Source organism: Pseudophryne corroboree, chromosome 8 (genome assembly GCF_028390025.1).
Source record: "Pseudophryne corroboree isolate aPseCor3 chromosome 8, aPseCor3.hap2, whole genome shotgun sequence".
Classification (NCBI taxonomy): Eukaryota; Metazoa; Chordata; class Amphibia; order Anura; family Myobatrachidae; genus Pseudophryne; species Pseudophryne corroboree.
Genome location: NC_086451.1, coordinates 163882458 through 163907996, shown reverse-complemented (window position 1 = coordinate 163907996; position 25539 = coordinate 163882458). Strand labels below are relative to the sequence as shown.

At 47.7% G+C, this 25539-nt stretch overlaps 12 non-coding genes and 1 pseudogene across 12 annotated transcripts; all 13 read left to right on the top strand.

The window, feature by feature from the left end:
• Window positions 1-462: 462 nt before the first annotated feature.
• Window positions 463-626, top strand: LOC134950493 (U1 spliceosomal RNA). Its single transcript, XR_010183403.1, has one exon. It is a non-coding gene; the product is annotated as a U1 spliceosomal RNA (small nuclear RNA).
• A 152-nt stretch (window positions 627-778) lies between these two features.
• LOC134952196 (U1 spliceosomal RNA) lies at window positions 779-941 on the top strand. Its single transcript, XR_010184771.1, has one exon. It is a non-coding gene; the product is annotated as a U1 spliceosomal RNA (small nuclear RNA).
• A 674-nt stretch (window positions 942-1615) lies between these two features.
• LOC134951086 (U1 spliceosomal RNA) lies at window positions 1616-1779 on the top strand. Its single transcript, XR_010183890.1, has one exon. It is a non-coding gene; the product is annotated as a U1 spliceosomal RNA (small nuclear RNA).
• A 152-nt stretch (window positions 1780-1931) lies between these two features.
• LOC134952517 (U1 spliceosomal RNA) lies at window positions 1932-2094 on the top strand. The gene has a single exon (XR_010185023.1). It is a non-coding gene; the product is annotated as a U1 spliceosomal RNA (small nuclear RNA).
• A 671-nt stretch (window positions 2095-2765) lies between these two features.
• LOC134950492 (U1 spliceosomal RNA) lies at window positions 2766-2929 on the top strand. The gene has a single exon (XR_010183402.1). It is a non-coding gene; the product is annotated as a U1 spliceosomal RNA (small nuclear RNA).
• Window positions 2930-3081: 152 nt separating this feature from the next.
• Window positions 3082-3244, top strand: LOC134952651 (U1 spliceosomal RNA). Its single transcript, XR_010185129.1, has one exon. It is a non-coding gene; the product is annotated as a U1 spliceosomal RNA (small nuclear RNA).
• A 674-nt stretch (window positions 3245-3918) lies between these two features.
• Window positions 3919-4082, top strand: LOC134951861 (U1 spliceosomal RNA). Its single transcript, XR_010184522.1, has one exon. It is a non-coding gene; the product is annotated as a U1 spliceosomal RNA (small nuclear RNA).
• A 152-nt stretch (window positions 4083-4234) lies between these two features.
• Window positions 4235-4397, top strand: LOC134952457 (U1 spliceosomal RNA). Its single transcript, XR_010184973.1, has one exon. It is a non-coding gene; the product is annotated as a U1 spliceosomal RNA (small nuclear RNA).
• A 671-nt stretch (window positions 4398-5068) lies between these two features.
• On the top strand, window positions 5069-5232 carry LOC134951084 (U1 spliceosomal RNA). The gene has a single exon (XR_010183889.1). It is a non-coding gene; the product is annotated as a U1 spliceosomal RNA (small nuclear RNA).
• Window positions 5233-5384: 152 nt separating this feature from the next.
• LOC134952310 (U1 spliceosomal RNA) lies at window positions 5385-5547 on the top strand. The gene has a single exon (XR_010184864.1). It is a non-coding gene; the product is annotated as a U1 spliceosomal RNA (small nuclear RNA).
• A 671-nt stretch (window positions 5548-6218) lies between these two features.
• On the top strand, window positions 6219-6373 carry LOC134953399 (U1 spliceosomal RNA; annotated as a pseudogene).
• Window positions 6374-6518: 145 nt separating this feature from the next.
• Window positions 6519-6679, top strand: LOC134952671 (U1 spliceosomal RNA). Its single transcript, XR_010185145.1, has one exon. It is a non-coding gene; the product is annotated as a U1 spliceosomal RNA (small nuclear RNA).
• A 672-nt stretch (window positions 6680-7351) lies between these two features.
• LOC134950897 (U1 spliceosomal RNA) lies at window positions 7352-7515 on the top strand. Its single transcript, XR_010183734.1, has one exon. It is a non-coding gene; the product is annotated as a U1 spliceosomal RNA (small nuclear RNA).
• The last annotated feature ends 18024 nt before the right edge of the window (window positions 7516-25539 follow it).

Sequence of the window (25539 nt, the reverse complement as noted above, 5' to 3'; positions counted from 1 at the left end):
GTGCCCAGCTTCTGCAAGAAATCAGCTTGAATGCTTCAGGGGCTGGGGCATAGCCAACATGAGCCCCACACCGAAGGAGGGTGGAGGTGTTTAATGCGAACTAGGGGTCATCCAAGCGCCGCAAAAGGCCGCCATGCCCTGCACGCCCCTTTTCTCTTTTCATATGCAGACGAGGGTTGAAGCCAACTTTGACCCACTGCTTGGATGACATCACCATATGCAAATCCATCTGCTGCAGGCCTTCCCCCAGGAATGCTTGCACTAGTTGTTGCATTTGGTTTGTTGTTTGGGGGTGCTTCAGTATTAGGCAGCCTTCTGCCCTCCCATGTTCATCTGAAAATATGTGTTCTCCCTGCAGTTGTTGTCCCCAGATGAGAGTTCCCTTGTGCTGCCTCAGTTGAATCTTCTTAACTTGACAGAGATGTGCCTGAGCAGCGGCCCTCCCCAGCCCTATCCCAAATCATACTTATTTTGCATAGGAGATACCATGGTCATGAAGATTGTTCTCCCAGGGTGAGGTTCATTCATTGCATTCTGGGTATGCTGACCCCTGTGATTTCCCCAAATGTGGGAAACTTGACTGCATTATTTGTGGTAGTGGGGGACTGTGTTTGTGCTTTCCTCTGGTCAGCTCTGGTAAAAGTCAGATTTCTTTGTCTCAGATCTTCCTCTAGCCTTGTTCTTCTTTCGAGAGTTCCCTTGTGCTGCCTCAGTTGGATCTCCTTCACTTGACAGGGGGGTGCCCAAGCAGCGACCCTCCCCAGCTCTAGCCCAACTCCTACTTACCTGCCAGGTGAGATACTATGATCATGAAGGTGCTTCTCCCAGGGCAAGGCTCACCCATTGCACTCTGGGTGTGCTGCCCCTGTGATTTCCCCAAATGTGGGAAACTTGACTGCATAATTTGTGTTTCCACTGGTCGGCTTTCATATAATTCAGATCTCTTTGTCTCAGGTCTCTCTCCAGCCTAGTTTGCAGTCTGTTTCCACTTCTTTTTTTTTGAGCCCCTCCCTTCTATACCCTTGTGCACTATCCTGATTTCTCCTCCTGTCTGCTTACTTTGTGCCTTCCAATGCACAATGCAAACTACAGGTAGTGCTGCAGGGCCCACAAACTTTTACTTGCATTACAGAGCAGCTCTGGAGCTGTTACAGTGCCAAGCTGCTGCAAGAAATCAGCTTGAATGCTTCAGGGGCTGGGGCATTGCCAACATGAGCCCCACACCGAAGGAGGGTGGGGGTGTTTAATGCGAACTAAGGGTCATCCAAGCGCCGCAAAAGGCCGCCATTCCCTGCATACCCCTTTTCTCTTTTCATATGCAGATGAGGGTTCCAGCCAACTTTGACCCACTGCTTGGATGACATCACCATATGCAAATCCATCTGCTGCAGGCCTTCCCCCAGGAATGCTTGCACTAGTTGTTGCATTTGGTTTGTTGTTTGGGGGTGCTTCAGTATTAGGCAGCCTTCTGCCCTCCCATGTTCATCTGAAAATATGTGTTCTCCCTGCAGTTGTTGTCCCCAGATGAGAGTTCCCTTGTGCTGCCTCAGTTGAATCTCCTTTACTTGACAGAGATGTGCCTGAGCAGCGGCCCTCCCCAGCTCTATCCCAAATCATACTTATTTTGCATAGGAGATACCATGGTCATGAAGATTGTTCTCCCAGGTTGAGGTTCATTCATTGCATTCTGGGTATGCTGACCCCTGTGATTTCCCCAAATGTGGGAAACTTGACTGCATTATTTGTGGTAGTGGGGGACTGTGTTTGTGCTTTCCTCTGGTCAGCTCTGGTAAAAGTCAGATTTCTTTGTCTCAGATCTTCCTCTAGCCTTGTTCTTCTTTCGAGAGTTCCCTTGTGCTGCCTCAGTTGGATCTCCTTCACTTGACAGGGGGGTGCCCGAGCTGCGACCCTCCCCAGCTCTAGCCCAACTCCTACTTACCTGCCAGGTGAGATACTATGATCATGTAGGTGCTTCTCCCAGGGCAAGGCTCACCCATTGCACTCTGGGTGTGCTGCCCCTGTGATTTCCCCAAATGTGGGAAACTTGACTGCATAATTTGTGTTTCCCCTGGTCGGCTCTCGTATAATTCAGATCTCTTTGTCTCAGGTCTCTCTCCAGCCTAGTTTGCTGTCTGTTTCCACTTCTCTTTTCTTGAGCCGCTCCCTTCTATGCCCTTGCGCACTATTCTGACCTCTCCCGTCTGCTTACTTTGTGCCTTCCAACGCACAATGCAAACTACAGGTAGTGCTGCAGGGCCCACACCCTTTTACATGCTTTACAGAGCAGCTCTGGAGCTGTTACAGTGCCCAGCTGCTGCAAGAAATCAGCTTGAATGCTTCAGGGGCTGGGGCATAGCCAACATGAGCCCCACACCGAAGGAGGGTGGAGATGTTTAATGCGAATTAGGGGTCATCCAAGCGCCGCAAAAGGCCGCCATGCCCTGCACGCCCCTCTTCTCTATTCATATGCAGATGAGTGTTGAAGCCAACTTTGACCCACTGCTTGGATGACATCACCATATGCAAATCCATCTGCTGCAGGCCTTCCCCCAGGAATGCTTGCACTAGTTGTTGCATTTGGTTTGTTGTTTGGGGGTGCTTCAGTATTAGGCAGCCTTCTGCCCTCCCATGTTCATCTGAAAATATGTGTTCTCCCTGCAGTTGTTGTCCCAAGATGAGAGTTCCCTTGTGCTGCCTCAGTTGAATCTTCTTAACTTGACAGAGATGTGCCTGAGCAGCGGCCCTCCCCAGCCCTATCCCAAATCATACTTATTTTGCATAGGAGATACCATGGTCATGAAGATTGTTCTCCCAGGGTGAGGTTCATTCATTGCATTCTGGGTATGCTGACCCCTGTGATTTCCCCAAATGTGGGAAACTTGACTGCATTATTTGTGGTAGTGGGGGACTGTGTTTGTGCTTTCCTCTGGTCAGCTCTGGTAAAAGTCAGATTTCTTTGTCTCAGATCTTCCTCTAGCCTTGTTCTTCTTTCGAGAGTTCCCTTGTGCTGCCTCAGTTGGATCTCCTTCACTTGACAGGGGGGTGCCCAAGCAGCGACCCTCCCCAGCTCTAGCCCAACTCCTACTTACCTGCCAGGTGAGATACTATGATCATGAAGGTGCTTCTCCCAGGGCAAGGCTCACCCATTGCACTCTGGGTGTGCTGCCCCTGTGATTTCCCCAAATGTGGGAAACTTGACTGCATGATTTGTGTTTCCACTGGTCGGCTTTCATATAATTCAGATCTCTTTGTCTCAGGTCTCTCTCCAGCCTAGTTTGCAGTCTGTTTCCACTTCTTTTTTTTTGAGCCCCTCCCTTCTATACCCGTGTGCACTATCCTGATTTCTCCTCCTGTCTGCTTACTTTGTGCCTTCCAATGCACAATGCAAACTACAGGTAGTGCTGCAGGGCCCACAAACTTTTACTTGCATTACAGAGCAGCTCTGGAGCTGTTACAGTGCCAAGCTGCTGCAAGAAATCAGCTTGAATGCTTCAGGGGCTGGGGCATTGCCAACATGAGCCCCACACCGAAGGAGGGTGGGGGTGTTTAATGCGAACTAAGGGTCATCCAAGCGCCGCAAAAGGCCGCCATTCCCTGCATACCCCTTTTCTCTTTTCATATGCAGATGAGGGTTCCAGCCAACTTTGGCCCACTGCTTGGATGACATCACTGTATGCAAATCCGTCTTCTGCAGACCTTCCCACAGGAATGCTTGTACTAGTTGTTGCATTTGGTTTGTTGTTTGGGGGTGCTTCAGTATTAGGCAGCCTTCTGCCCTCCCATGTTCATCTGAAAATATGTGTTCTCCCTGCAGTTGTTGTCCCCAGATGAGAGTTCCCTTGTGCTGCCTCAGTTGAATCTCCTTAACTTGACAGAGATGTGCCTGAGCAGCGGCCCTCCCCAGCCCTATCCCAAATCATACTTATTTTGCATAGGAGATATCATGGTAATGAAGACTGTTATCCCAGGGTGAGGTTCATTCATTGCATTCTGGGTATGCTGACCCCTGTGATTTCCCCAAATGTGGGAAACTCGACTTCATTATTTGTGGTAGTGGGGGACTGTGTTTGTGCTTTCCTCTGGTCAGCTCTGGTAAAAGTCAGATTTATTTGTCTCAGATCTTCCTCTAGCCTTGTTCTTCTTTCGAGAGTTCCCTTGTGCTGACTCAGTTGGATCTCCTTCACTTGACAGGGGGGTGCCCGAGCTGCGACCCTCCCCAGCTCTAGCCCAACTCCTACTTACCTGCCAGGTGAGATATTATGATCATGTAGGTGCTTCTCCCAGGGCAAGGCTCACCCATTGCACTCTGGGTGTGCTGCTCTTGCGATTTCCCCAAATGTGGGAAACTTGACTGCATAATTTGTGTTTCCCCTGGTCGGCTCTCGTATAATTCAGATCTCTTTGTCTCAGGTCTTTCTCCAGCCTAGTTTGCTGTCTGTTTCCACTTCTCTTTTCTTGAGCCGCTCCCTTCTATGCCCTTGCGCACTATCCTGACTTCTCCCGTCTGCTTACTTTGTGCCTTCCAATTCACAATGCAAACTACAGGTAGTGCTGCAGGGCCCACGCCCTTTTACATGCTTTACAGAGCAGCTCTGGAGCTGTTACAGTGCCCAGCTGCTGCAAGAAATCAGCTTGAATGCTTCAGGGGCTGGGGCATAGCCAACATGAGCCCCACACCGAAGGAGGGTGGAGGTGTTTAATGTGAATTAGGGGTCATCCAAGCGCCGCAAAAGGCCGCCATGCCCTGCACATCCCTTTTTTCTTTTCATATGCAGACGAGGGTTGAAGCCAACTTTGACCCACTGCTTGGATGACATCACCATATGCAAATCCATCTGCTGCAGGCCTTCCCCCAGGAATGCTTGCACTAGTTGTTGCATTTGGTTTGTTGTTTGGGGGTGCTTCAGTATTAGGCAGCCTTCTGCCCTCCCATGTTCATCTGAAAATATGTGTTCTCCCTGCAGTTGTTGTCCCCAGATGAGAGTTCCCTTGTGCTGCCTCAGTTGAATCTCCTTTACTTGACAGAGATGTGCCTGAGCAGCGGCCCTCCCCAGCTCTATCCCAAATCATACTTATTTTGCATAGGAGATACCATGGTCATGAAGATTGTTCTCCCAGGTTGAGGTTCATTCATTGCATTCTGGGTATGCTGACCCCTGTGATTTCCCCAAATGTGGGAAACTTGACTGCATTATTTGTGGTAGTGGGGGACTGTGTTTGTGCTTTCCTCTGGTCAGCTCTTGTAAAAGTCAGATTTCTTTGTCTCAGATCTTCCTCTAGCCTTGTTCTTCTTTCGAGAGTTCCCTTGTGCTGCCTCAGTTGGATCTCCTTCACTTGACAGGGGGGTGCCCGAGCTGCGACCCTCCCCAGCTCTAGCCCAACTCCTACTTACCTGCCAGGTGAGATACTATGATCATGTAGGTGCTTCTCCCAGGGCAAGGCTCACCCATTGCACTCTGGGTGTGCTGCCCCTGTGATTTCCCCAAATGTGGGAAACTTGACTGCATAATTTGTGTTTCCTCTGGTCGGCTCTCGTATAATTCAGATCTCTTTGTCTCAGGTCTCTCTCCAGCCTAGTTTGCTGTCTGTTTCCACTTCTCTTTTCTTGAGCCGCTCCCTTCTATGCCCTTGCGCACTATTCTGACCTCTCCTGTCTGCTTACTTTGTGCCTTCCAACGCACAATGCAAACTACAGGTAGTGCTGCAGGGCCCACACCCTTTTACATGCTTTACAGAGCAGCTCTGGAGCTGTTACAGTGCCCAGCTGCTGCAAGAAATCAGCTTGAATGCTTCAGGGGCTGGGGCATAGCCATCATGAGCCCCACACCGAAGGAGGGTGGAGGTGTTTAATGCAAACTAGGGGTCATCCAAGCACCGCAAAAGGCCGCCATGCCCTGCATGCCAATTTTATCTTTTCATATGCAGACGAGGGTTGAAGCCAACTTTGACCCACTGCTTGGATGACATCACCATATGCAAATCCATCTGCTGCAGGCCTTCCCCCAGGAATGCTTGCACTAGTTGTTGCATTTGGTTTGTTGTTTGGGGGTGCTTCAGTATTAAGCAGCCTTCTGCCCTCCCATGTTCATCTGAAAATATGTGTTCTCCCTGCAGTTGTTGTCCCCAGATGAGAGTTCCCTTGTGCTGCCTCAGTTGAATCTCCTTTACTTGACAGAGATGTGCCTGAGCAGTGGCCCTCCCCAGCCCTATCCCAAATCATACTTATTGTGCATAGGCGATACCATGGTCATGAAGATTGTTCTCTCAGGGTGAGGTTCATTCATTGCATTCTGGGTATGCTGACCCCTGTGATTTCCCTAAATGTGGGAAACTCGACTGCATTATTTGTGGTATTGCTTTCCTCTGGTCAGCTCTGGTAAAAGTCAGATTTCTTTGTCTCAGATTTTCCTCTAGCCTTGTTCTTCTTTCGAGAGTTCCCTTGTGCTGCCTCAGTTGGATCTCCTTCACTTGACAGGGGGGTGCCCGAGCAGCGACCCTCCCCAGCTCTAGCCCAACTCCTACTTACCTGCCAGGTGAGATACTATGATCATGAAGTTGCTTCTCCCTGGGCAAGGATCACCCATTGCACTCTGGGTGTGCTGCTCCTGCGATTTCCCCAAATGTGGGAAACTTGACTGCATAATTTGTGTTCCCCTGGTCGGCTCTCGTATAATTCAGATCTCTTTGTCTCAGGTCTCTCTCCAGCCTAGTTTGCTGTCTGTTTCCACTTCTCTTTTCTTGAGCCCCTCCCTTCTATGCCCTTGCGCACTATCCTGACTTCTCCCGTCTGCTTACTTTTTGCCTTCCAACGCACAATGCGAACTACAGGTAGTGCTGCAGGTCCCACACCCTTTTATTTGCCTTACAGAGCAGCTCTGGAGCTGTTACAGTGCCCAGCTGCTGCAAGAAATCAGCTTGAATGCTTCAGGGGCTGGGGCATAGCCAACATGAGCCCCACACCGAAGGAGGGTGGAGGTGTTTAATGCGAGCTAGGGGTCATCCAAGCGCCGCAAAAGGCTGCCATGCCCTGCACGCCCCTTTTCTCTTTTCATATGCAGACGAGGGTTGAAGCCAACTTTGACCCACTGCTTGGATGACATCACCATATGCAAATCCATCTGCTGCAGGCCTTCCCCCAGGAATGCTTGCACTAGTTGTTGCATTTTGTTTGTTGTTTGGGGGTGCTTCAGTATTAGGTAGCCTTCTGCCCTCCCATGTTCATCTGAAAATATGTGTTCTCCCTGCAGTTGTTGTCCCCAGATGAGAGTTCCCTTGTGCTGCCTCAGTTGAATCTCCTTTACTTGACAGAGATGTGCCTGAGCAGCGGCCCTCCCCAGCCCTATCCCAAATCATACTTATTTTGCATAGGAGATACCATGGTCATGAAGATTGTTCTCCCAGGGTGAGGTTCATTCATTGCATTCTGGGTATGCTGACCCCTGTGATTTCCACAAATGTGGGAAACTCGACTGCATTATTTGTGGTAGTGGGGGGCTGTGTTTGTGCTTTCCTCTGGACAGCTCTGGTAAAAGTCAGATTTCTTTGTCTCAGATTTTCCTCTAGCCTTGTTCTTCTTTCGAGAGTTCCCTTGTGCTGCCTCAGTTGGATCTCCTTCACTTGACAGGGGGCTGCCCGAGCAGCGACCCTCCCTAGCTCTAGCACATGTAAGTTTGTTTTTATTTTACTACATTGTGGTTTGTGGCTCTATACCATGTAATGCATGTCTTTTAACAGTAGTCAAGTCTTCCAATGTGCTTGTTAGTGAAACCCAATACATAGCTTTATTTTATTTTGTTTCTTCAAATATTGAATGCATATGTCTTTTTAACTTTTTTTTTCAATATATAAACATTTTTATTATAAGATTTTCAATGACACAAGTACATCCAAGTTGCAGATTATGGGTTGTGAAGGACAAATCAACCATATAAACAATTTAAGCAATTTAAATTGCATGCAGGTAGTAGAATATCAAACTCCTTGGATGAGAGTTGGTCGTAATAAACTAGGATAGAAAAGAATAAAGTAGAAAATAAGATTTTAAACCTACCGGTAAATCTTTTTCTCGTAGTCCGTAGAGGGTGTTGGGGACTCCGAAAGGACCATGGGGATAGACGGGCTCCGCAGGAGACATGGGCACTTTAAGAAAGACTTTAGTTCTGGGTGTGCACTGGCTCCTCCCTCTATGCGCCTCTATGCCACAGTTAGAGAAACTGTGCCCAGAGGAGACTGACAGTATGAGGAAAGGATTTTGTTAATCCAGGGCAAGATTTTTTGTTAATTAAAGTAATCCAAAACTGGGATTGATATGTTGGCTCTTTTATTTTTACTTACAGTACAATAACTTTTACCATTTTAATTTGTTTTAATAGTATATTGACAGTATTGTTTTCTTTCAAAAATCCACTTAATTTTCTTTACCCTATTATTAAAATGGTAATTGACAAAAAAGGGCCAAGGAAAAGTACTTGTAGCCTTCTGCGTGGTAGGAGTCATACTAGGTAGGCAAGTTGTTTTAGCAGTAGCCAGATCAGCTACAATCTTATTGAGGTCTTCTCCAAAGAGAGTGTCTCCCTTGAAAGGAAGCACCTCCAGGGTTTTCTTGGAATCCATATCCACCGACCAGGATCTCAACCAGCTGTATAAAGTATTACCTTGGAACTGGTGATATGCCATTTGCACAAGCAAGCCATGTGTGACTGTATATGCATTTAAGGAGGGCCCCCCGGCAATACCACAAACCATTGAGTGTCAAGTATACTAGATATATCTTCATATCTCATGTGCTTTCTCTGAGACCAATCTTGTTATGCCCCTTCCCCACGAGGCATGCGCCTTTTGTCCATATTGCAAAAATAGTGGGGGGGGGGGCATATAATTCTCTGTCACAGGGCACTAAAAAGTCTAGTTATGGCTCTGGTATGCATTATGTAATCTGGCAGACCATCTCTCCAACACTGGCTGATTGGAATAGAAATCCGGTTATCTATTAGCATTGCAACTCAGCAGATCAATGCAGTGTGCAGCCACACACTCCATATATCTGCTCAGCCACAATGCTGATTATTTCTTCACAAAGTACAAGGTGAGCTCCAAATAGAATTCTCTAGCTTAGATTATACCTTTCTATGCAAGGGTAAATAGCTCAATTGTTTGACTGCAATGCCACAGGAAATGGTTTGGATCCAAGACAGTGTGACTGAATAATAAAGAAACCTTAAGATGAGTTCATGAATGTTGTATAAGTATTAGTGAGAGAAGGGGTCAGGAGCATGCTAGGCTGCAAAAAATAAGGTAGGCTGCAAGTGAAAGTAATGATCTCCTATATATTTTCCCAGATCTGTCACTCTGTGTGGCTAACTCTGGGGGAAGTCACAGCAATGGGCGGAGACGGCATCTGCAGGACGATACACCAGTGCCAGCAGCAGACCGTAACAAAGTGACAGATTAGGGAGAATATATAGGAGGTAGGGAGGTGGCCATGGTACATGGCTGACCAAGGGACACTAGCTCATGTACCCCTTTACCACTGAGGCTAGCCACCAAGGATGGACCTGTCACCAGTGCACATGCAATAACCTCTTCTGCTGCCCTCTTTGCAACTCAGATTGCCCAGTGCTCCCCTTCGCTAACAGTCCACAAAGTTTCCCCATCTCACGATCTGCCTCCTCACCGCCACTTTCATCTCTACAGCACACGCGCATATCATACAAGATCCCATCATGCGTACGTAGGTCTGAAATGCCAGAGGGAGGTTGGGGGGAGATTGGCATGCGCCAGCAACACCACACAGCTCACTGTGACAACAGTGGAGAGGCGCTGCAACAGGACAATACACCAACCTCGGAGCAAGGAACTGCGTCGGTCAGGAGGAGAACTATTTCAATAGCATAAAAAGGTTAGTGCGTCCCACCCTATGAACACCAGACTCATCAAGTCACTGTTGCCAGAGTCTCATACAATGACTCTGAACCTCTAAGCACACTATTTGACTGTCTACACCCTGCTGTGCCTATTACCCATCTCCTCCACCACCCTCAACACTGACCCACACATCATTCACCCACAAAGATACAATAAAGGTAGTTTGGATAAATTAGCTAAATGAAATGGATTTAACCAATTTATCTAAATGACGATCGCGCCCATTACTTTATTCAGGTTTAGGTGCTTTGTGCACCAAAACCAGAGTGTAATGGGCGCAATAATTGAGGGCATTTGAATTTCCCTTATATGTGTGTGTGTGATATACACACAGACACACATACTGTATTTCTTTATATAATGGAGACCTCAGTTTCTATTCATTCATGTCCTGCCCCCTACTCTGTCAGACCCCTTCCCCTCTACTTTTCTGACCCCAAACGCCACTCATTCTTGTTGAGTGCTGGTGGGCCCATTCAGAATTTTGCTATGGGGCCCACAAAGGTCTAGTTACGCCACTGGGCAGGGTTATAGAGGAGGCGGTGCAAGGCATCCTGGGAACAGTCAAAGCTTTAGCCTGTTGGTGCCTTGGATCAACATCCAACTCTACACCCCGATGTTAGTGTAGTGCCTAAGTAACCCCAAAGGGTTAAGGTTTTACAGAAAGTTACAGGTTTTTTTAATTTAGTAAAATATGCCCCATTTTAAAGATAGGGCATTTAAATTTGTTGCACCTGTGCAGTACATAGCAGCCTGCAGGGCATGTACAGTGGCTTCATTTGGGTGCACATACATTGCCGGCTCCTGGTCGCAAACTGAAATTATTGTGTGTAAGTGGAATTAGCGGTGTTTATGTCATACAGGGGGGTGGGGGAGGTTTGTGGTTGGCGGGGGGCACGCTGTGCGATTATTATCCTGCATCTATACATACATGCGCTAACACCTGGACATACACTGATGTACCCACACCTAATATCCATACATACACGCCCTGACACCTGGACATACACCAACATTCCCACACCTGCATCTATACATACACATGCTGACATCTGGACATACACCAACATACAAGCACCTGCATCTATATATACACGCGCTGACAAATGGACATACACCGACGTACCCACACTTGCATCTATACATACATGCACTGACATCTGGACATACAAGCACCTGCATCTATACATACACGCGCTGACACCTGAACCTACACTGACGTTCCCACACCTGCATCTATACATACACATTCTGACACCTGGACATACACAGACGTACCCACACCTGCATCTATACATACACGCGTTGACACCTGGACGTACACTGACGTACACACACCTACATCTATATATGCATGGATGCAAATGTGGGTACGTCTGTATTAGAGATGAGCGGGTTCGGTTCCTCGGAATCCGAACCCGCCCGAACTTCATGTTTTTTTTCACGGGTCCGAGCGACTCGGATCTTCCCGCCTTGCTCGGTTAACCCGAGCGCGCCCGAACGTCATCATGACGCTGTCGGATTCTCGCGAGGCTCGGATTCTATCGCGAGACTCGGATTCTATATAAGGAGCCGCGCGTCGCCGCCATTTTCACTCGTGCATTGAGATTGATAGGGAGAGGACGTGTCTGGCGTCCTCTCCATTAGAATAGAGATAGATAGATTAGATAGAGAGAGATTGTGCAGAGTCGCAGACAGAGTTAGTTTACCACAGTCAGTGACCAGTGCAGTTGCTAGTTAACTTTTATTTAATATAATATATCCGTTCACTTCTCTCTGCTATATCCGTTCTCTGCCTGAAAAAAAAAACGATACACAGCACAGTCAGTCACACAGTGTGACTCAGTCTGTGTGCACTCAGCTCAGCCCAGTGTGCTGCACAGTCATCAATGTATAAATTAAAAGCTTATAATTAATTGTGGGGGAGACTGGGGAGCACTGCAGGTTGTTAGCAGGAGCCAGGAGTACAATTATATTAATTAACAGTGCACACTTTTGCTGCAGGAGTGGTGACCAGTGCCTGACCACCAGTATAGTATTGTTGTATACTACTAATATCTCTTTAAATATCAACCAGTCTATATTAGCAGCAGACACAGTACAGTGCGGTAGTTCACGGCTGTGGCTACCTCTGTGTCGGCACACGGCAGGCAGTCCGTCCGACCAGAATTGTATTATTTATTATTATATACCTACCACCTAACCGTGGTTTTTTTTTCATTCTTTATACCGTCATAGTGTCATCCTAATTGTTACGAGTATACTACTATCTCTTTATCAACCAGTGTACAGTGCGGTAGTTCACGGCTGTGGCTACCTCTGTGTCGGCACACGGCAGGCAGTCCGTCCGACCAGAATTGTATTATTTATTATTATATACCTACCACCTAACCGTGGTTTTTTTTTCATTCTTTATACCGTCATAGTGTCATCCTAATTGTTACGAGTATACTACTATCTCTTTATCAACCAGTGTACAGTGCGGTAGTTCACGGCTGTGGCTACCTCTGTGTCGGCACACGGCAGGCAGTCCGTCCGACCAGAATTGTATTATTTATTATTATATACCTACCACCTAACCGTGGTTTTTTTTTCATTCTTTATACCGTCATAGTGTCATCCTAATTGTTACGAGTATACTACTATCTCTTTATCAACCAGTGTACAGTGCGGTAGTTCACGGCTGTGGCTACCTCTGTGTCGGCACACGGCAGGCAGTCCGTCCGACCAGAATTGTATTATTTATTATTATATACCTACCACCTAACCGTGGTTTTTTTTTCATTCTTTATACCGTCATAGTGTCATCCTAATTGTTACGAGTATACTACTATCTCTTTATCAACCAGTGTACAGTGCGGTAGTTCACGGCTGTGGCTACCTCTGTGTCGGCACACGGCAGGCAGTCCGTCCGACCAGAATTGTATTATTTATTATTATATACCTACCACCTAACCGTGGTTTTTTTTTCATTCTTTATACCGTCATAGTGTCATCCTAATTGTTACGAGTATACTACTATCTCTTTATCAACCAGTGTACAGTGCGGTAGTTCACGGCTGTGGCTACCTCTGTGTCGGCACACGGCAGGCAGTCCGTCCGACCAGAATTGTATTATTTATTATTATATACCTACCACCTAACCGTGGTTTTTTTTTCATTCTTTATACCGTCATAGTGTCATCCTAATTGTTACGAGTATACTACTATCTCTTTATCAACCAGTGTACAGTGCGGTAGTTCACGGCTGTGGCTACCTCTGTGTCGGCACACGGCAGGCAGTCCGTCCGACCAGAATTGTATTATTTATTATTATATACCTACCACCTAACCGTGGTTTTTTTTTCATTCTTTATACCGTCATAGTGTCATCCTAATTGTTACGAGTATACTACTATCTCTTTATCAACCAGTGTACAGTGCGGTAGTTCACGGCTGTGGCTACCTCTGTGTCGGCAGTCGGCAGGCAGTCCGTCCGACCAGAATTGTATTATTTATTATTATATACCTACCACCTAACCGTGGTTTTTTTTTCATTCTTTATACCGTCATAGTGTCATCCTAATTGTTACGAGTATACTACTATCTCTTTATCAACCAGTGTACAGTGCGGTAGTTCACGGCTGTGGCTACCTCTGTGTCGGCACACGGCAGGCAGTCCGTCCGACCAGAATTGTATTATTTATTATTATATACCTACCACCTAACCGTGGTTTTTTTTTCATTCTTTATACCGTCGTCATAGTGTCATACTAGTTGTTACGAGTATACTACTATCTCTTTATCAACCAGTGTATAGTGCGGTAGTTCACGGCTGTGGCTACCTCTGTGTCGGCAGTCGGCAGGCAGTCCGTCCATCCATAATTGTATTATTATTATAATATATACCACCTAACCGTGGTTTTTTTATACCACCTAACCGTGGCAGTCCGTCCATAATTGTATACTAGTATCCAATCCATCCATCTCCATTGTTTACCTGAGGTGCCTTTTAGTTCTGCCTATAAAATATGGAGAACAAAAAAGTTGAGGTTCCAAAATTAGGGAAAGATCAAGATCCACTTCCACCTCGTGCTGAAGCTGCTGCCACTAGTCATGGCCGAGACGATGAAATGCCAGCAACGTCGTCTGCCAAGGCCGATGCCCAATGTCATAGTACAGAGCATGTCAAATCCAAAACACCAAATATCAGAAAAAAAAGGACTCCAAAACCTAAAATAAAATTGTCGGAGGAGAAGCGTAAACTTGCCAATATGCCATTTACCACACGGAGTGGCAAGGAACGGCTGAGGCCCTGGCCTATGTTCATGGCTAGTGGTTCAGCTTCACATGAGGATGGAAGCACTCAGCCTCTCGCTAGAAAACTGAAAAGACTCAAGCTGGCAAAAGCACCGCAAAGAACTGTGCGTTCTTTGAAATCCCAAATCCACAAGGAGAGTCCAATTGTGTCGTTTGCGATGCCTGACCTTCCCAACACTGGACGTGAAGAGCATGCGCCTTCCACTATTTGCATGCCCCCTGCAAGTGCTGGAAGGAGCACCCGCAGTCCAGTTCCTGATAGTCAGATTGAAGATGTCAGTGTTGAAGTACACCAGGATGAGGAGGATATGGGTGTTGCTGGCGCTGGGGAGGAAATTGACCAGGAGGATTCTGATGGTGAGGTGGTTTGTTTAAGTCAGGCACCCGGGGAGACACCTGTTGTCCGTGGGAGGAATATGGCCGTTGACATGCCAGGTGAAAATACCAAAAAAATCAGCTCTTCGGTGTGGAGGTATTTCACCAGAAATGCGGACAACAGGTGTCAAGCCGTGTGTTCCCTTTGTCAAGCTGTAATAAGTAGGGGTAAGGACGTTAACCACCTCGGAACATCCTCCCTTATACGTCACCTGCAGCGCATTCATAATAAGTCAGTGACAAGTTCAAAAACTTTGGGTGACAGCAGAAGCAGTCCACTGACCAGTAAATCCCTTCCTCTTGTAACCAAGCTCACGCAAACCACCCCACCAACTCCCTCAGTGTCAATTTCCTCCTTCCCCAGGAATGCCAATAGTCCTGCAGGCCATGTCACTGGCAAGTCTGACGAGTCCTCTCCTGCCTGGGATTCCTCCGATGCATCCTTGCGTGTAACGCCTACTGCTGCTGGCGCTGCTGTTGTTGCCGCTGGGAGTCGATGGTCATCCCAGAGGGGAAGTCGTAAGCCCACTTGTACTACTTCCAGTAAGCAATTGACTGTTCAACAGTCCTTTGCGAGGAAGATGAAATATCACAGCAGTCATCCTACTGCAAAGCGGATAACTGAGGCCTTGGCATCCTGGGTGGTGAGAAACGTGGTTCCGGTATCCATCATTACTGCAGAGCCAACTAGAGACTTGTTGGAGGTACTGTGTCCCCGGTACCAAATACCATCTAGGTTCCATTTCTCTAGGCAGGCGATACCGAAAATGTACACAGACCTCAGAAAAAGAGTCACCAGTGTCCTAAAAAATGCAGCTGTACCCAATGTCCACTTAACCACGGACATGTGGACAAGTGGAGCAGGGCAGGGTCAGGACTATATGACTGTGACAGCCCACTGGGTAGATGTATGGACTCCCGCCGCAAGAACAGCAGCGGCGGCACCAGTAGCAGCATCTCGCAAACGCCAACTCTTTCCTAGGCAGGCTACGCTTTGTATCACCGCTTTCCAGAATACGCACACAGCTGAAAACCTCTTACGGCAACTGAGGAAGATCATCGCGGAATGGCTTACCCCAATTGGACTCTCCTGTGGATTTGTGGCATCGGACAACGCCAGCAATATTGTGTGTGCATTAAATCTGGGCCAATTCCAGCACGTCCCATGTTTTGCACATACCTTGAATTTGGTGGTGCAGAATTTTTAAAAAAACGACAGGGGCGTGCAAGAGATGCTGTCGGTGGCCAGAAGAATTGCGGGACACTTTCGGCGTACAGGCACCACGTACAGAAAACTGGAGCACCACCAAAAACTACTGAACCTGCCCTGCCATCATCTGAAGCAAGAAGTGGTAACGAGGTGGAATTCAACCCTCTATATGCTTCAGAGGTTGGAGGAGCAGCAAAAGGCCATTCAAGCCTATACAATTGAGCACGATATAGTAGGTGGAATGCACCTGTCTCAAGTGCAGTGGAGAATGATTTCAACGTTGTGCAAGGTTCTGATGCCCTTTGAACTTGCCACACGTGAAGTCAGTTCAGACACTGCCAGCCTGAGTCAGGTCATTCCCCTCATCAGGCTTTTGCAGAAGAAGCTGGAGGCATTGAAGGAGGAGCTAACACGGAGCGATTCCGCTAGGCATGTGGGACTTGTGGATGCAGCCCTTAATTCGCTTAACAAGGATTCACGGGTGGTCAATCTGTTGAAATCAGAGCACTACATTTTGGCCACCGTGCTCGATCCTAGATTTAAAGCCTACCTTGGATCTCTCTTTCCGGCAGACACAGGTCTGCTGGGGTTGAAAGACCTGCTGGTGACAAAATTGTCAAGTCAAGCGGAACGCGACCTGTCAACATCTCCTCCTTCACATTCTCCCGCAACTGGGGGTGCGAGGAAAAGGCTCAGAATTCCGAGCCCACCCGCTGGCGGTGATGCAGGGCAGTCTGGAGCGACTGCTGATGCTGACATCTGGTCCGGACTGAAGGACCTGACAACGATTACGGACATGTCGTCTACTGTCACTGCATATGATTCTCTCAACATTGATAGAATGGTGGAGGATTATATGAGTGACCGCATCCAAGTAGGCACGTCACACAGTCCGTACTTATACTGGCAGGAAAAAGAGGCAATTTGGAGGCCCTTGCACAAACTGGCTTTATTCTACCTAAGTTGCCCTCCCACAAGTGTGTACTCCGAAAGAGTGTTTAGTGCCGCCGCTCACCTTGTCAGCAATCGGCGTACGAGGTTACATCCAGAAAATGTGGAGAAGATGATGTTCATTAAAATGAATTATAATCAATTCCTCCGCGGAGACATTGACCAGCAGCAATTGCCTCCACAAAGTACACAGGGAGCTGAGATGGTGGATTCCAGTGGGGACGAATTGATAATCTGTGAGGAGGGGGATGTACACGGTGATATATCGGAGGGTGAAGATGAGGTGGACATCTTGCCTCTGTAGAGCCAGCTTGTGCAAGGAGAGATTAATTGCTTCTTTTTTGGGGGGGGTCCAAACCAACCCGTCATATCAGTCACAGTCGTGTGGCAGACCCTGTCACTGAAATGATGGGTTGGTTAAAGTGTGCATGTCCTGTTTTGTTTATACAACATAAGGGTGGGTGGGAGGGCCCAAGGATAATTCCATCTTGCACCTCTTTTTTCTTTTCTTTTTCTTTGCATCATGTGCTGATTGGGGAGGGTTTTTTGGAAGGGACATCCTGCGTGACACTGCAGTGCCACTCCTAGATGGGCCCGGTGTTTGTGTCGGCCACTAGGGTCGCTAATCTTACTCACACAGCTACCTCATTGCGCCTCTTTTTTTCTTTGCGTCATGTGCTGTTTGGGGAGGGTTTTTTGGAAGGGACATCCTGCGTGACACTGCAGTGCCACTCCTAGATGTGCCCGGTGTTTGTGTCGGCCACTAGGGTCGCTAATCTTACTCACACAGTCAGCTACCTCATTGCGCCTCTTTTTTTCTTTGCGTCATGTGCTGTTTGGGGAGGGTTTTTTGGAAGGGCCATCCTGCGTGACACTGCAGTGCCACTCCTAGATGGGCCCGGTGTTTGTGTCGGCCACTAGGGTCGCTTATCTTACTCACACAGCGACCTCGGTGCAAATTTTAGGACTAAAAATAATATTGTGAGGTGTGATGTGTTCAGAATAGGCTGAAAATGAGTGTAAATTATGTTTTTTGAGGTTAATAATACTTTGGGATCAAAATTACCCCCAAATTCTATGATTTAAGCTGTTTTTTAGGGTTTTTTGAAAAAAACACCCGAATCCAAAACACACCCGAATCCGACAAAAAATATTCGGTGAGGTTTTGCCAAAACGCGGTCGAACCCAAAACACGGCCGCGGAACCGAACCCAAAACCAAAACACAAAACCCGAAAAATTTCCGGCGCTCATCTCTAGTCTGTATACGTCCAGTTGTTAGCATGTGTATGTATAGATGTTAGGTGTGGGTACATCAGTGTATGTCCAGGTGTCAGCACATGTATGTATAGATTCACATGTGGGTACGTTGGTGTACGTTTAGGGGTCAGCGTGTTTATGTATAGATGTTGGTGTGTGTATGTCAGTGTACGTACAGATATAGGTGTATGTATGTATGTATGTATGTATATGTATAGAGGAAGGTGTGATACATACATATAACACATACATGATAGATACATACATATATCACACACACGATAGATAGATAGATAGATAGATAGATAGATAGATAGATAGATAGAACACATACATACAAGATAGATACATACATACATACATACATACATACATACATGATAGATACATATATACACACACACATACGATAGATAGATAGATAGATAGATAGATAGATAGATAGATAGATAGATAGATAGATAGATAGATATCACAAACATATATGATTCATACATATATCACACACACATACATGATACATACATGAGAAAGACCTGGGATGGTGATGAGGCCCGGGCCCCCTGCTGATGTTGCGTTGAGGAAGGCAGTGTTCCAGGGCGGATGCCAGTCGGGGAGAGCGCCGCGCAGCCCGGGAAAAATACTGCTGAGGAGCTACATCTGGAAGAGCCCCAGGGAGGGAGAGTGTCACATGCCCCATACTTCGCGGCACACTCTGCAGGCCTGCACATGGGAAGGGAGGTCTCTGGCCACACATACTCACCCTGCTGCTGAAGCCCCGCTGCTGTCCTCATCAGCGCTCTCCAGCGGGGAGCGGGGCCAGGATGAACCTCAACCTGTGAGAACTATCTTCATGATCAAGAGATCTCATATGCAAGATAAGTATGTGTTGGGAAAGGGCTGGGGCGGGCGGCTGCTCGGGCACACCCTCGTCAAGTTAAGGAGATTTAACTGAGGAAGCACAAGGGAACTCTCGTCTGGGGACAACAACTGCAGGGAGACCACATCTTTTCAGATGAACATGGGATGGCGGAAGGCTGCCGAATACTGAAGCACCCTCAGACATTAAACCATATGCAACAACTATTGCAAGCATTCCTGGGGGAAGGTCTGCAGCAGACGGATTTGCATTCGGTGATGTCATCCAAGCAGTGGGCCAAAGTTGGCTGGAACCCTCATCTGTATATGAAAAGAGAAAAGGGGCATGCGGGGCATGGCGGTCTTTTGCGGCGCTTGGATAACCCCAAGTTTGCATTAAACACCCCCACCCTCCTTCGGTGTGGGGCTCATGTTGGCCATGCCCAAGCCCCTGAAGCATTCAAGCTGATTTCTTGCAGCAGCTGGGCACTGTAACAGCTTCAGAGCTGCTCTACAAGACAAGTAAAGGGGTGTGGGCCCTGCAGCACCACCGGTAGTTTGCATACACACATATATAGGACAGCATCTCTTATATGCCCCAGGGTCAATAAAATAGTATCCTTGTCTAGGCTATCCATCCCCTCAGATAAGGCATTTGTCCATGCCGCTACAGCACTACACACCCAGGTCGACGCAATTGCCGGTCTGAGTAAGGTACCTGAATGTGTATAAATGGACTTCAGGGTAATCTCCTGTTTGCGGTCAGCACACTCTTTGAGGGTAGCCGTATCCTGGGACGGGAGGGCTACCTTCTTGGATAAGCGTGTTAATGCTTTGTCCACCCTAGGGGAGGATTCCCATCGTAACCTATCCGTTGATGGGAAAGGATACGCCATAAGAATCCTTTTGGAAATCTGCAGTCTTTTATCTGGAGATTTCCAAGCTTTTTTACATAACTCGTTCAGCTCGTGTGAGGGGGGAAAGGTTACCTCAGGCTTCTTTCCCTTGTACATATGTACCCTCTTGTCAGCGACAGGGGGTTACTCTGTGATGTGCAAAACATCTTTTATTGCCATAATCATAAATCGAATGGATTTTGCCAATTTTGGCTGTAACTTTGCATCATCGTAATCGACACTGGAGTCAGAATCCGTGTCGGTATCTGTGTCAACAAACTGGGATAGTGGGCGCTTATGAGACCCTGACAGTCCCTGCAACATAGGATCAGGCATGGGTTGAGACCCTGACTGTCCCAAAGCTTCTGCCTTGTCTAATCTTTTGTGCAATGAGTTTACACTAGCATTTAAAACATTCCACATATCCATCCAATCAGCTGTCGGCGGAGACACCACATTCATTTGCTCCCGCTCCTCTCTAATATAGCCTTCTTCCTCAGACATGTCGACACACGTGTACCGACACACCACACACACAGGGAATGCTTTTTCTGAAGACAGTTTCCCCACAAGGCCCTTTGGAGAGACAGAGAGGGAGTATGCCAGCACACACCCCAGCGCTATATAACCCAGGAATAAAACAGTAACTTAATGTTTGCCCAGTAGTGCTGCTGTATGTAATTTGCGAATTATGTGCCCCCCCCCCCCTCTTTTCAACCCTCTTGTCTAACGTGGTATAAGCAGGGTAGAGTCCGGGGAGCTTCCTCTCAGCGGTGCTGTGGAGAAAAAATGGCGCTGGTGAGTGCTGAGGGAGAAGCCCCGCCCCCTCGGAGGCGGGCTTCTGTCCCGCTTAAACTGTAAAATTGGTGGGGGCTCATACATATATACAGTGCCCAGCTGTATATATGTTATATTTTTGCGAAAGAGGTTTATATTGCTGCCCGGGGCGCCCCCCCTGCGCCCTGCACCCTTACAGTGACCGGAGTATGTGAGGTGTATGGGAGCAAAGGCACGCAGCTGCAGTGCTGTGCGTTACCTCAGTGAAGATCATGAAGTCTTCTGCCGCCTCTGAAGTCTTCTTTTCTTCTCATACTCACCCGGCTTCTATCTTCCGGCTCTGCGAGGGGGACAGAGGCGCGGCTCTGGGACGGACGGCGAGGGTGAGATCCTGCGTACCAATCCCTTTGGAGCTAATGGTGTCCAGTAGCCTAAGAAGCAGGACCTTGCAACTCAGAGAGTAGGGCTGCTTCTCTCCCCTCAGTCCCTCGATGAGGGAGTCTGTTGCCAGCAGTGCTCCCTGAAAATTAAAAACCTAACAAAATACTTTCTGTCAGAAAGCTCAGGAGAGCTCCTGAAAAGCATCCAGTCTCCACTGGGCACAGTATCAAACTGAGGTCTGGAGGAGGGGCATAGAGGGAGGAGCCAGTGCACACCCAGAACTAAAGTCTTTCTTAAAGTGCCCATGTCTCCTGCGGAGCCCGTCTATCCCCATGGTCCTTACGGAGTCCCCAGCATCCTCTAGGACTTTAGAGAAAATAGGATTTTAATACCTACTGGTAAATCCTTTTCTCTTAGTCCGTAGAGGATGCTGGGCACCCGTCCCAGTGCCTACTGTGTCTGCAGTTATTAAATGGCCCTTAACTCCAGAACATTTATGTGGAGACAACTTTCCTGACTTGACCATCTTCCTTGGATGTTTTCCCCCTGTGTGACTGCTCCCCAGCCTCGGAGGGTTGCATCCGTGGTCCCTAGGATCCCGTCCTGGATCCCAAACCATCACCCCTCTAGGTGGTGAGAACTGTGCAGCCACCAATGGAGTGAGATTCTGGTCTTGGAAGACAGGATTATCCTCCGGTGCATGTGTAGGTGGGATCCGGACCACTTGTCCAACAGGTCCCACTGGAACACTCTGGCATGGAGCCTGCCAAACTGAATGGCCTCGTAGGCCGCAACCATCTTCCCCAGCAACCGAATGCATTGATGGATTAACACTCTTGCTGGTTTCAGAATTTGTTTGACCAGACTCTGGATCTCCAGAGCCATTCCACTAGAAGAAAACCTCTTCTGTGTCCAGTATCACTCCCAAAAACAACAACCGCGTCATTAGGACCAACTGCGATTTTGGCAAGTTTAGGAGCCAACCATGTTGTTAAAGAACTGTCAGGGAGAGTAGATGTTTTGCACCAACTGGTACCTGGATCTCGCCTTTATCAGGAGATCATCCAAGTACGGGATAATTGTGACTCCTTGCTTGCGAAGGAGAACCATCATTTCCGCCATCACCCTGGTGAAAATCCTCGGAGCCGTGGACAGACCAAACGGCAACGTCTGAAATTGGTAATGACAATCCTGAATTGCAAACCTCAGGTAGCTTGATGCAGTGGCTAAATGGGAACATGTAAGTAGGCATCCTTTATGTCTACCAAAACCATGAAATCTCCTTTATCCCCCGGACTGGAGATCACTACCCTGAGAGATTCCATCTTGAAATTGAATTTTTTTAGGTAGAAATTAAGGGATTTCAGATTTAAGATTGGTCTGACTGAGCCGTCCGGCTTCGGGACCACGAAGAGGCTTGAATAAAAACCTTCTCCCTGCTGACTAAGGCTGATTTGAACAATCGGTGAGGGGGAACTTCTTGAAACCCCAGTTTGTACCCTTGGGACACTATTTGTAAAACCCACGAGTCCAGGTCCGAATGAATCCAGAACTGACTGAAGAGTTTTAGACGTGCCCCCCAGTGGCGGAACTAGCGAGCAGTGGGCCCATGTGCGACAAAATGGCTTGGGGCCCCCCCCCATCCCATCCCATCCAAGTCCACCCCCTCACCCCTGGAGAGGATCTGGTGAGGGGGGCCTGCTCAGGGAAGTGGATACCTAGCAACAGTGCCGTAACTAGACATTTTAGCAGTGTGTGCAAGAAACGGCATTGGAGCCCCACCCCTGCATGCAAAACAGGGGCAGTGCGTGCCGTAGGCGCGCGCAAAAAAACATAGTGGCGTGGCTTCGTGGTTAAGCGGTGTGGCCACAAAATAATACCAATTCATAACACGGTGCACAGTAGTCTCCATTATTCAAATTACGCCGCACAGTAGCACCACTACACCAGGTAGAGACCCTTTTACACCTTACGGCGGACAGATTCCTCTTTTTACACATTACAGCAGACAGCGTCCTCTTTTTACACATTACAGCAGACAGCGTCCCCTTTTTACACATTACGGCAGACAGCATCCCCCTATTTTACACAACGGCAGACAGCGTGCCCTTGTTACACATAGCGGCAGACAGCGTACATTTTTTTCACATAACGGCAGACAGCCTGCCCTTGTTAAACATAGCGGCAGACAGCGTACACTTTTTACACATAACGGCAGACAGCCTGCCCTTGTTAAACATAGCGGCAGACAGCGTACACTTTTTTCACATAACAGCAGTCAGCCTGCCCTTGTTACACATAATGGCAGACATCGTACACTTTTTACACATTACAGCAGACAGCTTGCCCTTGTTACACATTACAGCAGACAGCTTGCCCTTGTTACACATTATGGCAGACAGCGTGCCCTTGTTACACATTACGGCAGACAGCATCCCCCTTGTTACACATTACGGCAGGCAGATTCCCCCTTGTTACACATTGCGGCAAGCAGATTCCCCCTTTTTACACATTGCGGCAAGCAGATTCCCCCTTTTTACACATTGCGGCAGGCAGATTCCCCCTTTTTACACACTGCGGCAGGCAGTCCCCCTTTTTACACATAGCTGTAGGCAGATTCCCCCTTTTTACACATAGCGGCAGGCAGATTCCCCCTTTTTACACATTGCGGCAGGCAGTCCCCCTTTTTACACATAGCTGCAGGCAGATTCCCCCTTTTAACACATAGCTGCAGGCAGATTCCCCCCTTTTACACATAGCTGCAGGCAGATTCCCCCTTTTTACACATAGCGGCAGGCAGATTCCCCCTTTTTACACATAGCGGCAGGCAGATTCCCCCTTTTTACACATAGCGGCAGGCAGATTCCCCCTTTTTACACATAGCGGCAGGCAGTCCCAACAAAGAAAGAAAGAGACGAAAGAAAGAAAGAAAGAAAGAAAGAAAGAAAGAAAGAAAGAAAGAAAGAAAGAAAGAAAGAAAGAAGAATTATACTTACCCTCTCCGCTGGCTCAGGCTCCTCGTGCAGCTTGACGATTCCCGGGCAGTAGAGAAGGATGAGGAGGGAGGTGGAGGAGGGAGCCGCAGCAGCGCTGTGTTATTGGTGGAGGCGCTGCTGCTGCTGCCCCTCTGCTTCACTATAGGCTGTTCTCGGAAGACAGCCTATAGTGAAGCAGAGGGGCAGCAGCGCCTCCACCAGTAACAAAGCGCTGCTGCGGCTCCTTCCTTCACCTCCCTCCTCCTACTCCTCCCCCCCGTGCCGCTGCTCCTCTCATCTCCAAGCGACCCTCCTCCCTCTTCGTGTGTTACAGAGGCGGCAGCGTGTCTGGTGCTGCGGCTGCTGCCCGTAGTGCCCTGGCCTGATCTGTTCGTTACGACGGGCGGGCGGCGGGAGTCGCAGGACGCAGACCCGACGGGAGCGCTGGTGTGCGGCTGCGGCATGATACAATGAGTCATTGTGACTCATTGTAATGCCGGCGGCTGTGGGCCCTTGAGTGCGGCGGGGCCCCAGTGCAATGCACTGCCTGCCCTGCCAGTAGTTCCGCCCCTGGTGCCCCCCACTGGTGTGGGCTCCTGCAAGAGAGCCCCAGCGTCATGCAGTGGATTTGGCAGAAGCAGAGGACTCTGCTCCTGCGATCTTGAAGAGGCTTCTTGGAGTCAGCATCAGCATTCCCTTGGTGAATCCACAATGCCCTCCTATCCGAGACTGCCATGAAATTGGCCCGTGAGCACTTGTGCCCGGTGTAGGATTTTTAAATATGTGTAGTTTACTGTATGCAAGGGTTTAAAACCTTTTAGGAACTGAGATCTAAGGTGTATTACATGTAGTTTAAAAAAAACAAAAAAGGTTTATTTTATGGCAGTAGTTTCCAAACTGGGGTTCTTGCACTGGTAGCATAGTTTGGTGGTCCAGGACCAATTAAAATTATTTATACTTTATTAAATTGCCAAAACCATTCCCTCACAACATAACTGAACCTGAGGATGACATGCTATAAACACAATTTACTTAATTTTATATTTTTTTCTGAATTTCTCAATAAAAAAAACTTTGGCCTAGGGGTGCCGTGAAACAAATTTTGATACTATTTATTTATATAGTGCTCTTTCTCCAACAGGACTCAAGGCGCTTGAGATATGGCTTCTGGAACTGAACACAGGATTCTAAATGTGGCTGTACCAAGGACCTATACAGTGGCATTACAGGTTGAGTATCCCTTATCCAAAATGCTTGGGACCAGAGGAATTTTGGATATCGGATTTTTCTGTATTTTGGAATAATTGCATACCATAACGAGATATTATGGTGATGGGACCTAAATCTAAGCACAGAATGCATTTATGTTTCATATATACCATATACACACAGCCTGAAGGTCATTTTAGCCAATATTTTTTATAACTTTGTGCATTAAACAAAGTGTGTGTACATTCACAGAATTCATTTATGTGTCATATACACCTTATACACACAGTCTGAAGTTCATTTAATACAATATTTTTAATAACTTTGAGTATTAAACAAAGTTTGTGTACACTGAGCCATCAAAAAACAAAGGTTTCACTATCTCAGTCTCACTCAAAAAAGTCCGTATTTCGGAATATTCCGTAT